The 15,563-nt window shown below is 37.6% G+C and overlaps 1 long non-coding RNA gene across 1 annotated transcript; it reads right to left on the bottom strand.

Moving 5' to 3' along the window:
• Nucleotides 1–10,675: 10,675 nt before the first annotated feature.
• LOC107802949 (uncharacterized) lies at nt 10,676–15,297 on the bottom strand. The gene is made up of 5 exons (XR_001651931.2): nt 15,066–15,297; nt 14,606–14,699; nt 12,561–12,653; nt 12,343–12,461; nt 10,676–12,241 (listed from the first exon to the last, which is right to left on the bottom strand). It is a non-coding gene; the product is annotated as an uncharacterized LOC107802949 (long non-coding RNA).
• Nucleotides 15,298–15,563: the final 266 nt, after the last annotated feature.

Genomic DNA, 15,563 nt, shown 5'->3' with positions numbered 1-15,563 from the left:
ATATCTGGTAAGAATTCGAATTGTAATACAATGTTAATTAATATGTTAATATAATAACAAACATGAATTTTTAGATCAACAGTTTATATAATAATACTAATTATCTCAAATTTTAAGGTGTATCTGCAAACTCATTGATCTCATTTTGTAAAGTCTTGTGCCCTCAAGCTGTCATATTTCAAGCCTGCTACCATCTGAGTTATATAGTGCTAGGTTGTTGGATGTTAGCAGTTTGTTATTTCTTGAATGCTATTAATAATGCAAATGGTTCTACCATTGCAGAGTGATTCCAAAGACTCTTAGGTTGTTGTTTGAACTTTGAAACTGCAGAAATTGAAGCATTGTAAGGCGTTAGTTGCAGCAGTTGTATTTTGTGGATGTCTCCAATTGTTATAGATTTTTTGTCTAAATTTTCATTTTATCTCTAGTTGTATTCTGGACTCATTTTGACAGGTGTAATTGGCTAATTGCCATGTTAGGAAGTGTTAAGTGTTAATAGAATCTTCATTCATCATTATTATAAAACAGTTAAGATTTCAAGTGGTTACTATATATGGATAGTAAATTAGTGATTAATAAGCATGCGTAAATATGTGTATAAAGTTTTGTACTCTTTATTATTTCTGTGTATGGATTAATCAAGTACTAGCAAATAGTGATTTAAGCATGTGTAAATTAAATATCTTTACAGCTTTGCCTTTAGATATTTTTTATCTAGATCTTTACATATTAAATTAGTATTGATGTGATCTTTATGAAAATGGTATGTGCGTCATGTGCAATTGCATCCATTGCTCCAATATATGTAGTGAACTGAAAGCAGCGTCAGTGGGCACTAGCAGATTTCTCTAGTGTTTAGAGGTGTCGATTTTGGTGTAACAACTAATAGGCTATAACATGAAGGACCAAAATAGTCCTCTGTAATACAAATTGAATTAGGCAGATAAACCGCCCGATAGCCGCCCGATAATAGCTAAACCGATACCAATCCGCCCGATATCTTATCGGGTGGCTAACGAATTAATACATTTAAAAGTCATAACCGATAAGCCGAACCGTTAAGAGTATATAACCGCCCGATCCGCCCGATAAGCAGCCCTATCGGTTGATAATGGTCCTTCGTGTGTACAGTCAAATATTTCTGTAACAATATTGTTCGTTCCAATACTTTTAGGCTTTTATAGTTAATGGTTGTTATACAGATATAGCATTTGATGTTTAAACATTTTCTCGGTGTTATAGACAAAGGTTATCAAACAATGACTTTTCTTCTCTTTTTTAATGTTACATATAAAAGATAAAAAATTATTCAAATTTAAAATCTCAAAGATATGCGTATTTCACTAATTAAATATTAAAAAAAGCTAACACATTATTAATAAATTCATAACTAAATATATAAAGATTTAAACTGTAAGGCACACATTTTAAAGTTACTAGAAAATTAAATTTTTTCAAGATTCACTCTGGAAAATATACGTGCAAATCTTCGATTGTATGAGCAGATCTTCAAATACTAGACATTGTACATAATAAAATCTTTTGTGCAATGGAATAAAAATATACAAGTATATCTTTAATTGAATTAAATAAACTCTTTCATCATGGAAATATGTACTAACATAATATTTTTTATTATAAGTAGTGCATTAAAATTTTAAAAATCTTATCAAATTAAAATCCCTAGGCTTATTATTGAAATAAAAAGAAAATAGGTTCACATACCTCAACTAAAAAGAAAATAGGTTCACATAAATTGAAACAAAGGAAGTATGTGATTAAGCTTCACTCCGGTAAACTCCGAGGAGTCAACGGAACTTGCTCCATTAACACCCAAAAAATTTGCTGAATCTCCCAAGGTGTTAATCTCTTTCAATTGACCTTTGACTACATCTAGTTCATATACTTCAAATTCAAAAGGCTTTGGACCATCTCCTCGATTCTCCCGATGAGGTTCATTTCGAGTTCGTCTACGATGGGCAAATCGGTTAACAACTAAAAGTTTATTGCATACCTCAACTAGGTAGAAGTTGATTGAATACGTACGCTGGCGAAACAGATTCAAATTATCGTCAAGCCAAAACAAGCGTGATTCTACAATTGGTTGAGGAATACTAGGCCCTGGAACATCAAAAACACAAACTTCCCTCTGATGGAAAACACTCTTTAACACGATAATTGTAATGACCGAACATGTCTTTTCGATCTTGGATCTCTGTTTTTCTTTATAACCTTTTGAGAAAACGACCCCGGAATCGGGTTTTTGACGGTTCCAATAGGTTCATATGATGATTTCGTACATGGGCGTATGTTCGAATCGGGTTTTTGATAACCCGGGAGCATTTTAACGCTTAATAGTGAAAATCAACTATTTGAATGTTTAAAATTCTTTAAATTTGGGTTGGAGTAGGTTTTGGAGTAATCGAGGTCCGTTTGAAATTCCTAGTATAAGTATGTTTCCGCGCGATCGGAGTAAGTTCAGAGTGTTCGAGCAAGTTCGTTTTCTGATTTCAAACTTGTTGGTATGTTCGGGCCGAGTGTTAACCGAACGAGGCTCGGACCAATTTTGAAATTTGCTGGAAGAACTGAAGTTTTCTGCTTCTAGTACGTTCGCACATGTGCTTGAACAGCGGCAGGTGCGATCCTCGCAGATGCGAGTTTTGTTCGCAGAAGCGGAGAGGGAAGGGGAGGCCATCGACCGCGGATGCGGAATTTTGGCTCACCTGCGAACGCGCAAGTGTGAGGCAGCGCACGCAGATGCGAAGTTGGTCCAGGCGAGTGAAACTCGCACATGCTAGGAACTTCCGCAGGTGCGAAGTCACAGTGCGGTCACTGCTTCGCAGATGCGACCCCTGTCCTTCTCCTTTGTTTCTAAACTAGCAGAGCTTTTTCCTACTAATGAGTACAGATATGCGGCCGTTAAAACGGACGAAGCTTAGTCCATTTTTGTCCGTTTTTCTTCCATGTTTGGGCGATTTTAGAGCTTTTTGAGAGGGGATTTCAACTAACAACTTGGAGGTAAGTTAATTCTACACGAAAATAGTTATGGAATTGTATAGAAATTATATATTTGAGTTCTTGAGATTATGGGTAACGTTTTCATCCGAATATTTTTGGAATCCGGGCACGTGGGCCCATGTTGAATTTTAGAAATTTTACCATTTTGGATAGGGTAATTTATTTAATAGATATATTTCGAATTATTGAACATGTATTAATTATTTTATGTAACTTTTGGATAGATTCGGATTTTTCGACACCGAATTGAGGCTTATATGCGACATTTTGACCGGAAAGCGGACTTTGAGACAAGATAAGTCTCTTGTCTAATCTTGTGAGGGGGAAATTACCCCATATGTGATTAAACTAATAATTGTTACTAATTCTGGGGACTACGTATGCACGAGATGACGAGAGTCCGTACGTACCTACTATCTATGCTAAAGTCCGGATAGTTTAGGACTCAAAGCATGAATTATGTATGTAAATTGTATCCTTTATTTAATTAAATTATTTGAAATAGTTTGTGAATTGTTAAGAAAAGATAGTAAAAGATGAAAATCTTGTATACTTAATTTTCTGCTTAAATTAATTAATTGTTAAAAGAAATTATCCATCCTCTCGAATTAATCTATAATAAATATACTCTTCTTCCGGAGATACATAAGAAAATATCCTCATTTCTTGTGGAGCGAGCCGAACGCCTCGACAATATAGATACATCTATGGATCGCGCCGCACGTCCCTCGGCAGTGTACACGACACTCTGGATCGGGTCGTACAACCTCGGCAGAAATCGTGCTTAATATTAATAATTACACGATACCTTGATAATGTAATTACAGCTTGTGAATTTAATTAATAGATTGGGAATTGTTGCATTTGAAGGAATTTAATTATTTCTGTTAGTTAAATAAAATTATTGTTAACTCTGTGAATCATGTTGATTTAAATATTTCTATTTTTATTTTATTTATTATTATTAATGACCTTAGTGAGTGTCAAAGTCGACCATCTCGTCACTACCTCTTTGAGATTAGGCTTGATACTTACTGGGTACACGTTGTTTACGTACTCATGCTACACTTGCTGCACTTTTTGTGCAGGACCTGATACATGTGCTATAGTTGGACCTATCGGCGCGCACTCTCGATATCCAGAGGCTTAGTGGTGAGCTTCCCTTCTGAGCCATTCTGCAGCAACAAGTGCCTCTTCCTAAATTTTTATTCTATCTATTCTATTTCAGACAATATTTGAATTTTTGTATAATCTACTAGATGCTCATACACTTGTGACATTAGGTCTTGGCACACACACTAGTAGAATGTTTGGATTTAAATTTTGCTCTTGGTTATTTTAATTTACTAAATTCCTGCAAGTAAGAAGAGTTTAATTACTCGGTTAATTTTAAAAAGAATTGAATATGGGTTTAAATTACTAGTTGGCTTGCCTAGCTGTAGTATTGGACGCTATCATGACCTATAGGTGAAATGGGATCGTGACAACATGGTATCAGAGCACTAGGTTCACGTAGGTCTCACAAGTTATGAGCATGCCTAATAGATTCTTGCGGATCCGTACAGAGACGTCTGTACTCATCTTCGAGAGGCTATATGGTGTTAGGCAACTACCTTTCTTCATCTTCCATCGTGCAATTGATGTAGCACTAAATATCTTTCTCTTATTCTCTCACAGATGGTGAGAACGCGCTCTAATAAGGTTCTAGACCAGGGAAGAGCTACTTCCCAAGATGCTAGAGGCCGAGGCAGAGGCAGAGGCCGAGGGAGGGCTCCAACACGAGGTAGGGGGCGAGGACGTCTCAGGACTGTTCCAGTTATGCCGCCAGTGGGTCCAGCAGAGAATCCTATTATTGAGGAACAAGGTGAGGTACCTACGGCAGAGCCAGCTGCGGTGGATTTCACATCTGCACCGGGATTTCAGGATGTCATAGGTCGTATGCTGCGGTTCATGGACATTATGACTCAGGCCGGTTTATTTCCGGTAGACCCAGCAACATCTCAGGCGGGCGGGGGAGCACAGACTCAGACCGCACAGGCTCATGGGCAAGAAGCTGCTATATATCAGACCCAGGGTGCACTACCTGTGGGTGGAGCCCAGCCAGTGGCAGCAGCTACACCTGAGCCCAGGCCAGCTGTAGCCGATGATCCGCAAAAACTATTGGACAGATAGACTATACTACATCCTCCTGTCTTTGGGGGTGAGCGACATGAGGATCCCCGGGATTTCATTGATCGGTGCAGGGATAGACTGTACAACATGAGGATATTGGATTCTCATGGGGTTGACTTTGCTACTTTTCAGCTAGAAGGCAGAGCCCGTAAATGGTGGAAGGGGTTGACTTTGCTACTTTTCAGCTAGAAGGCAGAGCCCGTAAATGGTGGAAGTCTTATCTTCTTGGCAGACCAGCAGATTCTCCTCCCATGACTTGGGACAGGTTCACCTGTATCTTCCTGGACAGGTATATTCCATCCTCCCAGAGGGAAGAGTTGCGGTTTCAGTTTCAGCATCTCCAGCAGGGTCAGATGTCAGTGACCGATTATGAGGCGAGGTTCTCTGAGTTATCTCGCCATGCACTTATCATACTCCCTACTGAGGCGGAGAGAGTGCAAAGGTTTGTTGCGGGTTTACATACTGGCATTCAGGCCACTATGGCTCGAGAGGTTAAGATGGATACTTCTTATGAGCTAGTCGAGCTAGTCGTGGAGATAGCCCAGAGGATTGAGGGTGTACGTCAGCGGAGCCGAGAGCAGGTTATGAGAGATAAGCGGTTTAGATATTTTGGAGAGTTTAGAGGTGCTCCGTCTAGGGGTAGAAGTCAGTTCGTGAGAGGGCAATCCAGCAGGCCCCCATATCCAGCACCACCGCCTCCTCGGAGTGCTCCAGTGCGACCTTATTTCAGTGCTATACCCGAGAGTTCTTATCGCCCAGCAGCTATTCAGGATTCTTCCAGTGGGTATTCAGGTCACCGGGGACAGATTCTTAGTCAGCAACCCATTGTACATAAGAGTTGTTACGAGTGATGGGATCCCAGTCACATACGGAGATTCTGCCCCAGCTTCGGGGTAGACCATTGCAGAAGGGTCAGCAGCCTATGATTACCGCACCAGTTGCTCCACCAGTCGTCCGACCACCAAGAGGTGGAGGACAGGTGGGTATGGGTTGTCCTAGAGGTGGAGGCCAGCCAGTTGGCGCTCCAGCTCAGTTCTATGCTTTTCCGGCCAAACTAGATGCAGTGGCCTCAGATGCCGTGATTACTGGTATTATTTCTGTTTGCGGCAAGGATGCCTCCGTATTATTTGATCCAGGATCTACATATTCCTATGTGTCATCTCTATGTGCTCAATTTCTGGGTGTTTCTCGTAAGTCCTTTAGTACTTCTGTTTATGTGTCCACTCCTGTGGGCGATTCTGTTGTTGTGAATCGGATCTACCGGTCCTGTATTATTACATTTTGTGGTTATGAAACTAGAGCAGATCTCTTATTGCTTGAGATGACCGATTTTGAAATTATCCTGGGCATGGACTGCTTATCTCCATATCATGCCATCCTAGATTGCCATGCCAAGACTGTTACCTTGGCTATTCCAGAATTTCCTAGGTTGGAATGGAAGGGTTCGTCTGTTAGTGCATCTAATCGGGTTATTTCTTCTATGAAGGCTCAACACATAGTTGAGAGGGATTTTTTAGCTTATCTAGCCTATGTTCGGGATACTACTGCAGAGACTCCGACTATTGATTTAGTGCCTATAGTTCGGGAGTTCTCCGATGTATTTCCTTCAGATCTTCCAGGCATGCCACTTGATCGTGATATTGATTTATGTATTGATTTGGCTCGAGATACCCAGCCTATATCTATCCCACTGTATCGCATGGATCCGAAAGAATTGAAAGAACAGCTTGAGGAGTTACTAGCCAAAGGGTTCGTCAGACCGAGTGTATCGCCTTGGGGTGCACCAGTATTATTTGTGAAAAAGGATGGAACGATGCGAATGTGTATTGATTATCGTCAATTGAACAAAATCACTATTAAGAACAAGTACCTGTTTCCGCGTATTGATGATCTATTTGACTAGTTGTAGGGTACTAGGGTGTTCACTAATATCGACTTGAGGTCGGGGTACCATCAGTTGAAGATTCGGGATTCGGATGTTCCGAAGACTGCTTTCCGGACTAGATATGATCATTATGAGTTTCTGGTAATGTCCTTCGGTTTAACTCACTCCCCGGCTGTGTTTATGGATTTGATGAACAGGGTATTCAGGTCATATATTGATTCGTTTGTCATTGTCTTCATTGATGATATTTTGATTTACTCGCACAATAAGGAAGAGCACGAGCAGCATATGAGAGGGGTGCTTCAGACGTTGCGGGAACAAAAGTCATATGCTAAGTTCTCTAAATGTGAGTTTTGGCTAGAGTCCGTAGTATTTTTGGGGCATATTGTATCAGGCGAGGGCATTAAGGTTGATCCCAAAAAGATTGAGGCAGTTCAGAATTGGCATCGTCCCACTTCGGCAACTGAGATCAGAAGTTTCCCAAGTTTAGCAGGTTATTATCGTCGGTTCGTGGAAGGTTTTTCATCTATTGCAGCACCTTTGACCAAATTAACCAAGAAGGGTGCTCCGTTCCGATGGTCCGATGATTGTGAGGTGAGCTTTCAGAAGCTCAAGACAGCATTGACTACATCACCAGTGTTAGTGTTGTCTTCCGGTTCGGGGATGTATACAGTGTATTGTGACGCTTCACACATTGGCTTAGGTTGTGTATTAATGCAGGAAGGGTGAGTTATTGCATATGCTTCACGTCAGCTGAAGCCCCACGAGAAGAATTATCTGGTGCATGATTTGGAGTTAGCTGCGATTGTTCACGCTCATAAGATTTGGAGGCATTATCTTTATGGGGTGTCTTGTGAAGTTTACACCGATCATCGCAGTTTGCAGCATTTGTTCAAGCAGGGGTACCTAAATTTGAGGCAGCGCAGATGGCTGGAGTTACTAAAAGATTATGATATTACTATCATATATCATCCGGACAAAGCAAATGTGGTTGCAGACGCCTTGAGTAAAAAGGAGGAGAGTATGGGTAGTTTGGCTTTCATTTCAGCAGAGGAGAGGCCATTAGCTTTGGATATTCTATCATTGGCCAACAGACTTGTACGACTGGATATTTCAGAGCCCAGCTGAGTTCTTGCATATGTTGTAGCTCAGTCTTCACTATTGGAATAGATCAAGGCTAGCCAGTATGATAATCCACACTTAATGGTACTTCGAGAAACGGTACTACGGGGTGATTCCAAGGAAGTTACTATTGGCGCGGATGGTGTTCTACGACTCCAGGATCGTCTATGTGTTACTAATATGGATGGACCGAGGAAAAAGATCCTAGAGAAGGCACACAGTTCTCGGTATTCTATTCATCCAGGTGCTACGAAGATGTATCGTGACTTGAGGCGGCATTATTGGTGGAGACGAATGAAAAAGGACATAGTTGAGTATGTAGCTAGGTGTCTAAATTGCAAGCAAGTTAAATATAAGTACTAGAGGCCAGGTGGCCTACTTCAGCAGATGACTATACCGGAGTGGAAATGGTAACACATCACTATCGACTTTGTAGTTGGGTTGTCGCGGACCTTGCGGAAGTTTGATGCAGTTTGGGTCATTGTCGACAGGTTGACCAAGTCGGCACACTTTATTCCTGTAGTGACTACGTATACTTCAGAGAGGTTGGCCCATATATATATTCAGGAGATAGTTCGGTTGCACGATGTGCCAATTTCTATCATATCAGTTAAAGGCCCTCAATTTAATTCACACTTCTGGAGAGCAGTATAAAGTGAGTTGTATAGCCCGGTAGCATTAAATACATAGATTATGGGTAGATTATAACCGGTAAATCTTAGAAATCAAGGGTTTAGATGAAAAACCTAGATTTGTATAAAAATGAGATTTTAACCACGAAAATGGTTATGGAATTTGATAGAAATTATATATTTGATTTCTTGAGATTATGAGTAACGTTTTCATCCAAAAATTTTCGGAATCCGGATACGTGGGCCCGGGGTGAATTTTAGGAATTTTACCATTTTGGATAGGGTAATTTATTTAATAGATGAATTTTGAATTATTGAACATTATTAATTATTTTATATAACTTTTAGATAGTTTCGAATTTTTCGACACCGATTTGAGATTTTTACGCGACATTTTGACCGAAAAGCGGACTTTGAGACAAGATAAGTCTCTTGTCTAATCTTGTAAGGGAAAAATTACCCCATAGGTGATTAAACTAATAATTGTTGCTAAATGTGGGAGGTACGTACGCACGAGATGACGAGAGTCCGTACGTAGCTACAATCTATGCTAAAGTCCGGATAGTTTAGGACTCAAAACATGAATTATGTGTGTAAATTGTATCCTTCATTTAATTAAATTATTTGAAATATATTGTGAATTGTTAAGGAAAGATAGTAAAAGATGGAAATCTTATATACTTAATTTTCTGATTAAATTAATTAATTGTTAAAAGAAATTGTTCATCTTCTCGATTTAATCTATAATAAATATACTCTCCTTCCGGAGGTACATAAGAAAATGTCTTCCTTTCTAGTGGAGCGGACCGAACGCCTCGACAGTATAGATGCATCTATGGATCGTGTCGCACATCCCTCAGCAGTGTACACAACACTCTAGATCACGCCGTACAACCTCGGCAGAAATCGTGCCTAGTAATAAAAATTACACGATACATTGATAATTTAATTACAACTTTTGAATTTAATTAATAGATTGGGAATTATTGCATTGGAAGGAATATAATTATTTCTGTTGGTTAAATAAAATTATTGTTTACACTGTGAATCATGTTGATTTAAATATTTCTATTTTTATTTTTTATTAATGGCCTTAGTGAGTGGCAAAGTCGACCATCTCGTCTCTACCTCTTCGAGATACTTACTGGGTACACGTTGTTTACGTACTCATGCTACACTTGCTGCACTTTGTGTGCAGGACCTGATACAGGTGCTATAGTTGGACCTATCAGCGCGCACCCTCGATAACCAGAGTATTAGTGGTGAGTTGCCCTTCTGAGCCATTCTGCTGCAACCAGTGCCTCTTCCTGAATTTTATTCTGTCTATTCTATTTCAGACAGTATTTGAAGTTTTGTATAATCTCACTACAAGAAAACAACCTTATTGCGGTGACCAAGGTCGCTACAAAATATCTTAAAGTCGCTGTTATATGTTATAAGTGGTGACGTTTGTGTTGCTACAAGCAAAACTAAAAGGTGGCCACTATAAATGACTCTTAGTCGCTACAATATAATAAACCATGAAAGACACAATAACTTTTTGTAGCGACTAAAGTCGTTGCAATCATTGTGCATTGTAATCGTACGCATATACATATCCCAAAAAAGACAAAATATTAAGTGCCTTGTAATTGCTCTTTGGTAGACACCATCCTTGAACGATACCATTGTTTAAGTGCCTTGTCCCTGCTAAAAAACTATATATATATATATATATATATATATATATATATATATATATATATATATATATATATTTTTATATAAAAAAATATGCATAGAAAAACTTCCAAGGATAACAAAATGGGGTCTACTAAAAATGATGTGGGTTTATATCAAAAAACATGCCCAAAGAACATATGGAAGCTGATATTTAACTAGAACTTGCCAATTTGGTTTTAAGATGTTAAAAGGATAAATAAAACAAAACGGACATTATTTTAAATAAATGAGTGTTGAAATTCTTACACGCTGCATGCCCATAATAAATAATAATGAGGTAGAATGAACAACTAACTTTTGCATTATTGAAGCACTAGAATAAAATCAAATCTTCCTTTTATATAAACAGACTACTCAAACTTTCAACCAAACATATCAAATACAAAGAAGTTAGAATAAACAACTTTTGCATTATTGAAACACTGGAATAGACTCTTTATTTTATATTAATGGACTACTGAAACAAACCTATAAAATCAAATAAATTCAAGTATATCACTAGAAGAACAGGTCAAAACATTAAAGAACAAAGAGAATTGAATAAATGAACCAAATTGGCCATTGAAGCAAGTTAAGCATAAATGAGCCCAATTAGGATCCCACAGTTAGTGCAAGATTACATCAAATCTCTAAGAACCAAATCTGAACATGCAGATTGCTACATACAAGAATTTGGCTCAAAAAAGCAAACTTCAGCAGCAAGCAAAGCACAGAACCCACAACTATTCCACCTTACCACGATACTTGTCTCCAGTCAACTATATTGCTTTCATTAAGTCCAACTATTATCAAATTTCATATAATGACTTCAAAAGAAAGTTCGGTAATACTGTTTTTATTAAGTCCAACTATTATCAGATTTCATATTACAAAAATATTGTCCTAGTAAGATTACCACACAACTAGTTCAGATTTCATATTGCAAAAATTCAGATTCCACACAGCAGTAGCAGCAGCCGCAGCAAAAAACAGCAGCAACAGTCTATTACCACACAACTAGTTCAGATTTCATATTGCAAAAATTCAGATTCCACACAGCAGCAGCAGCAAAAAACAACAGCAGCAGTCTGTTACCACACAACTAGTTCAGATTTTATATTGCAAAAATTCAGATTCCACACAGCAGCAGCAACAGTAAAAAAATTCTAGTTGTAGCATGAAGTGTCAAGAAGCAGCGGAGAAGGAAAGAAGAAACAAAAGAATTGTCCAGAAAGAAGGAAGAAGAAATGCTGAGAAGGAAGAAGAAGTGTTAAGAAGCAGCGGAGCAAGTACCTGTTGTAGCATTCTGGTCATCAAACTAGCAAATTGTTCATGCATCCTCTTGTCCACTTCTAGATGGATCCTCTTGTCTACTTATGTTTTTGCGTGTTCACGCTCCTCTTCCAACTTCCTTTGCAACTCAAGTTCCATATTTCTTTGCAACTGAGCAGCCATTTGTTCACGTTCATCTTTGTAACTTCCTATCCATCTCGGCTTGCATCTCCTGACGCATAATTTCCATAGCGGAAGACACGCTGGACTCTATATTTGCCTGCTGCATGTTACTCTTTTTAGGAGGCTTCTTTCTGTATCCTTTTCCGCGAACATAGCATGTTCTCTCACCAAGAACGGTGGATAAAATCTCATCTCTAGTCATTGGATGCTCGATCTCTTCAGATTGTTGTTGAGCGACAACTTCTTGGAGTTGACCCTGCATTTATGCATAATCATTTACATCAAAACATAATAAAACACACTGAATGTAACTTACAGAAACAGAAAGATAATAAGTCTATGATTTTAGATAATTACATGAATTTGTTGGGATTGTGAATCCACCCACACCAGTTCTCCTCTATCATCCTTGCGTGTATGTTGGATCTCCCAAACTTTATTTGGTGTGTCTATTTCTCCAGTAATAGGGGATTTATCTGCAATATAATTTCAGAGAAAAAATATATATGAAAATATATAAATATGTAAATAACAAAGAAGCATATGTGATAGTAGGGGACTAAATATATTTTTACCGTAGATTCCTCTACTTCTACAAAAGACCTTGTACCACAAGTATGCTTAGTTATTTGCTTTTCTCTGTTTCGTTTGTTCCTCTCACTTACAACCTGTAAGTAAATAGATTAGTAAACAGATTAATAAGTAACCTTTCAAAGATGTGAATGGTTCCCTTTGGTTGGCAAGAGGATATGTTTACTCCATCTGCCACCAGATTGATTATCCATTGCCTTTAGTAATTTGGAATATGTTGTAGCATCTAGATAAGAACTGAGATCTTTAGCCTGCCTTTAGCGGGCAATTAAAAGCTGGTAAAAGAGGGAAACCAATTTTAAAATGGAGAGGAAGAAACGGGACAACTCTCACAAGAATCAAAACCAGATTTTTCAATAATATAATATGCCGAAGCATTAAATCCTATATTACACACAAGATAAAAGAGTATTTATTCTTAGAACTTTGAAGAACAGATCAAGTATCATCTTCAACATTCATGTATCATCACTAACTACAACACTAGAAGTTTCAACTCTATCTGACACTTCTCCATGCAAGTCCCACACTTTATAAGAATCCCAAAAACCCTTCTTCAATAAGTCTCCTCTTACACCAAACCGTAGCTTGAACTCGGTATTCATACACCCTTTACAAGGGCACCGAATCATAGTGCTCACCGTTGGTTGACTGAATGCCCAATTAAGAAAGTTGTCTACTCCATCTCTATACCTTCGGTCGACTCTATTCCTAAAATTCAACCAACTTTTATCCATCCTTTCTATTTTTTTTAAAAAGTTAATTAAATAAAAGTGCAGCGGTGATAATAATCAAAACATATATAATAACTAACATACAAGAGAAATGAACAAATCAAATCACCTCTAAATAAAATGAAAAATATTGCAGCAAGTTTCTACTCTTACACATCTTTTGGTTACAAGGAAATAAATCAGTTTCATAAAAAAAATGTACAGTGCCACATCTATAAATACCTTATTGATAAATAGGAAGATTGGTAAAGGCAGTAATCAATTCCAAACATATGATCAAGAATAAGTAATCAGCTACTTCCGGTGCATGATCTTATTACAATCAGTTCCTAATTTGAAACTATCAATAAGGAGGTTGGCTTAGGATACACTTATTATAGACACTCCTAATTAGAAGTTGTAATTCTCTTAAAGCTTCATATTGATACTAAAAATGTCACCACAATCAAGTTTGCTTCTTCACCGTTGTATGTGCTTCGGAAAAATAACATAACATATGACTAATGTTTAAGAATGATTTTCCAAGTTTAGCACATAAACTGGCATTTCATTTAGGAAGAAACAGGTACACAGAAGAGCAAAAAGCATTGTTTAATGTAGAAGCAAAGATATAGCAGTGGCATCACAGCATCTGAAGGATAATTCTACAGAATTTATTAAAGAATTACTTAGTTGTGAAGGATCCAGGTAAACAAATTAGGAAGTAGGTGTTTATGGGATTGGTTGGAAATGATATTTAATAGGGTTTGCTAAAATCGCGCGCGCGCGTGTATATATATATATATATATAAGTTTCATGTTTTATAATAGTTTAGATAAGATAAATATCAACAATCAAGTCGATCCATTAAAATTCTGGATTCTTTATTTACAATACAAGAGAAGATTGGTGCTAGACAAGCAGAACTTGTCTTGAAAGCAAAGATCTTAGTTCTGGAAAAATAAACATGCGTCTAATAAGAGAAGTAAAGCATCAAATTAAATATATCAGCACTTGAAGATATAGAGCTTCATCTTCACCCTATTTATAGTTACGAATTAGTTCCATATATAGTATCAAAAGGCTTAAACTGCAGAGGATGAAACAATGAGCTCTTCTATCTACTGATTTAGGCATATAGCCATACAAGAAAAAATATATATATTTTCTTATAACCTTACAGTAACATATATATGCCTTATAAAATTTAAAAGTATCTATCTACTGATTTAGGCATATAGCCATAAAAGGAAAAAAAAATTAGAATGAAATACCAACATGCAATAGGTCTCTGAACAAGAAGCTTTTAACTTACCCAAACTAAGATAGTCGAGTTCTGTCAAGACTGAAAATCAACAACACCAAATAGGCCTCAAATGAGTCTTTCTGTGCAGGTGTTTTTTGTATTCCTGTAGATTATCAAATGGTTCAGAGAAATTCGAGATGAAATCTAAGAATGAAAATGTAAAATCACTGAAATAACAATAATCCCTAACTGAATGTTGAAAATTTTGCCATATTCTTTCTTTTTTTATGCTCCCCCCCCCCCCCCAATACAAGTAGTGACCTAAGTCGAAAATTTAGTTCCCAAATCGTTGCAATATTTTACTCGAAAACTGTTTTTTTCCTTTTGCGAAGCAGTGGAGGCATACCGAGAAGTTCATGTTCAATTTCCCGCGGCCAAAAACCCAAAATCGATATAGATTTGAACAACAACTTTATGATATTTTTGTTCCTAAAAGAAAAAGGAAAATATTAGGGATTTGAACACTTACAGAGGAGGGGGAAAAAACCTGTCAAGCGTCGATCTGTTATATGAATGGTTAAGTAATTCTATGAATGGTTAGGATGGATGAAGCTTGTTATCTCCTCCATTAAGCAGCGAAATCGTTATTGGGCAAGAAATAGAAACCGATTGAGATTCACATTTTGGGGAAATTTTAGCAGAGAGTGATTTTAGAGAGAGGGGGAGGGATTTCTAGAGAGAGGAGGGTTTGGGTGTCTTCTGATTTCGGTTCTTTTAATTAATTAGTATATGTGAGGATTTTTTAATTTTGTTTTTTATTTTAAATTAAAATTTCTAGGGTATAGTAGCGACTCAGTCGCTCCAAATTATCTTTAGCGGCGACAAGTTAAAAGTCACCACAGATAATATGGTGCCAAATATTTTTTTAGCGGGATCGAAAATTTCAACGACATCAAAGGCATCAAAGGCAACCTCTCAAAAAAGTCGCTGCTAAATATTTATCTTATGTAGCGACCTTTAATGTCGC

The sequence above is a fragment of the Nicotiana tabacum genome, chromosome 23 (assembly GCF_000715075.1).
Source record: "Nicotiana tabacum cultivar K326 chromosome 23, ASM71507v2, whole genome shotgun sequence".
NCBI classification, from domain to species: Eukaryota; Viridiplantae; Streptophyta; class Magnoliopsida; order Solanales; family Solanaceae; genus Nicotiana; species Nicotiana tabacum.
The sequence above is the reverse complement of the archived record's forward strand: the minus strand, read 5'-3'. Positions and strand labels throughout refer to the sequence as shown.